This window comes from Apium graveolens, chromosome 1 (assembly GCF_009905375.1).
Source record: "Apium graveolens cultivar Ventura chromosome 1, ASM990537v1, whole genome shotgun sequence".
In the NCBI taxonomy this organism is placed as follows: Eukaryota; Viridiplantae; Streptophyta; class Magnoliopsida; order Apiales; family Apiaceae; genus Apium; species Apium graveolens.
In genome coordinates, this window is record NC_133647.1 from 104237147 (window position 1) to 104240113 (window position 2967).

The 2967-nt window shown below is 34.6% G+C and overlaps 1 non-coding gene across 1 annotated transcript; it reads left to right on the forward strand.

The window, feature by feature from the left end:
• The first annotated feature begins 2427 nt into the window (after positions 1 to 2427).
• Positions 2428 to 2534, forward strand: LOC141682159 (small nucleolar RNA R71). Its single transcript, XR_012559566.1, has one exon. It is a non-coding gene; the product is annotated as a small nucleolar RNA R71 (small nucleolar RNA).
• The last annotated feature ends 433 nt before the right edge of the window (positions 2535 to 2967 follow it).

Below are 2967 nucleotides of genomic sequence, written 5' to 3' on the forward strand. Positions count from 1 at the left end.
CCACCCCCAAGTCGCTCATGCAAGTTTTCTACCCGTTATACTGTTGTTGTGATGTATATATGTATATGCATTATCTTGTGATATATGCATGTTGGTTAATTAGCAAATTTTGCGATATATTGAAGCATGCTGATATGGTATATATATGCATGTCTGTTTCATAATCTGGTTATCTATCTGTTGATTTTAATGCTTATAGTTGCATAATACCTATGCTAGAGATAAGTAGTAGTTGCGTATACCCTTAGTATAGGGGATCCAAAGGTGAACATTTTTTTAAACCGGGAGTCGATGTTCCCGAGTATAATATATATATATATATATATATTTTTCAAAACTATTAATCGAATAAGGTTTATTCGATAACTTTATTTTATTTATTTAATGAATATTATTTTGAATATTCATTCGAGGATTTATGACTCCGTTATTTTATTTAATGAATATTATTTTTGAATATTCATTTGAGGACTTATGACTCTGCTTATTTACTAAATATTATTCTTTATTTTATTAAAGAATAATGTTTCGATAATCAAACTTATTTTCGATTATTCAAATAAAGATAGTACTTTCGTATAAGTATATCTTTGGTTATTTAATATTCATTTCAAGTATGAGTTTTAAAACTTCTACTTCAAATTGTTTATATAGAGATTATCCTTATGGGAATATTATTTAAATAATAATATTCAGATATTTTCTAATATATTGGGACTGATTTATTTTATTAAATCAGCAGTACTCCAAACATTCTTAAAAATGTTTTCGAGTCTTCAAAATGATTTTTAAAGTTAGAGCGGATCTCAAAACTCATTTTTATATTTAAGATCCTCCTTTCAAAGGGGATTTAAATACTCGCTCAAAACCTGAGGGATCCAGCTTTGTGGTGTATTTTATATTCACAACGAGGTTGTTGTTTTGACAAATGAATTGATTACTTACCCAACGTTCGGGAAGTAAGTCCATCTATTGAGTCGGCATAAGCAATATGGGCTCAGTGGGCGTCCATGAAAGTGTAAGTGGCTCAGTGGGAGTCCATCAAATGCGTAGGTGGATGAGTGGCAATCCAGCATAAGGTCCTATTGCGGCCAGGGTGATGACCGGTGGGGGATTCATCCATCTACTAGTAGAAAAGGTTACTTATTGGTATCTTTGCCTGATCGGCAAGATATCGGGTTTATGCCAAAATTATTTTCTTTCCAAATTCATTGGATATTGCAACTCTGTTCATACTTTACATGACAGAGGTTTTCTGGAAATGTATGAGATATATATATATATATATATATATATATATATATGGATATATATCGGGACTTAATGAAGTATCTCGTAACTTCATTTTTGTTGAATGATATTTCAAGGATTGAATCTATTCAAATCATATCTTGTAGTCTCATCTATGTGATGAACTTTTGACACATATTATACCTTGAACGGTGGTAGTTCAAGTAGTATTCGGAAAAGATATAAGTATATTGGAGTATCTTGTAACTTCATCTTTTAAACTTATATCTAGTAAATGATTATCTTGTGCATGTCAAAGATTTTCAGAAAAACGTTGAGACAATGTTAGATATATGAGATCACCTTGCAACGATAATTTTATGCAGTTATAAACTGGAACTCTGTGTATATTATACATGTCAGAGGACTTCAAAGATTGTGAAAAGTATATATGTATATATATACTGAATATTTTGCGACTTGGTCGCGTTAAGATATCAGCTTGGTTCATTTCTTCTTGACCAAGACTTTAATGAGTACTATTAGAATGCTCATATATTTTTAATTATTATATATATTATTTCGGTGGGCTTGCTGCTCACCCTTGCTTTCTTCTTTCATCATACAACAACAGATAGAAAAGATGAACAGGACCAAGCTTCCAATTCGCAAGCGGTTAGGAAACGTTCCGCAGCTTTCTGGAAGCATTGATGCCGCTGTAGCTGAGGTAGAAATTACCAATAGGCTAGGCTTTCAACTTCTGATGTACCAGACTTATGTATCTATATAAATCGTAATAATGGCAAAGAAATGTAATTTTATTCAGAAATCCTTTTAAGGTGTAACGGTTTATAACTGTAGAATAAAATAACTTGTGTTACTTTTGGTATTTATCTCTGAGACTATAACTTGTGGTGTGTGTGTGTGTATATTGTGGGGCCACAGTACTCAGTAGCTGGTTGACTGTTAAGGTTAAGTATTGATAAGGGAAATGGAACTCGTGACAACCCGAATCCCCGACCCCGGATTTGGGGGTGTTACAGGTTCTGGTATTCATTAGCAGCCATCAGTTCAACCAACTCATAAGCTTCATCGTAGCTCTTAGCCCATAAGGCTCCACCTGATGCTGCATTAAGCATGGGTGTAGACTGTGCTCCCAAACCATTATAAAAGCAGTTGATAATCATCCAGTCAGGCATCCCATGATGAGGACACTTCCTAAGCATCTCCTTGTAGCGCTCCCAAGCTTCACATAGAGATTCTCCCGATTAATGCGCAAATTGAGTAAGAGCATTCCTGATTGCAGTTGTCTTCGCCATATGGAAGAATTTAGTAAGAAACTTCTGAGCAAGATCCTCCCAAGTAGTGATAGAACCTGGTGGCAGAGAATGCAACCAGCACTAGCTTTATCCCTCAGAGAGAATGGGAAAAGCCTCAGCTTTATAGCATCTTCAGAAACATTGTTGAACTTGATTGTGTCGCAGATCTCGATGAAATCTCTAATGTGCATGTTGGGATCTTCCGTTGGAGAACCCCCAAATTGGACTGAATTCTACACCATCTGCATGGATTGTCTGATAATGCTAGACTGAATGTCATTAATCTTTGGTTGAGAATAATCCATCAAAGCTTTCAGATTCGCTGCTGGTTCTCCCATTGCAATAAGAACTTCTTCAACTTTCTCAACTTCTTCAAAAACTTCAACTTCTTCCAGTGTTTCCTTACGAGATTGTGAAC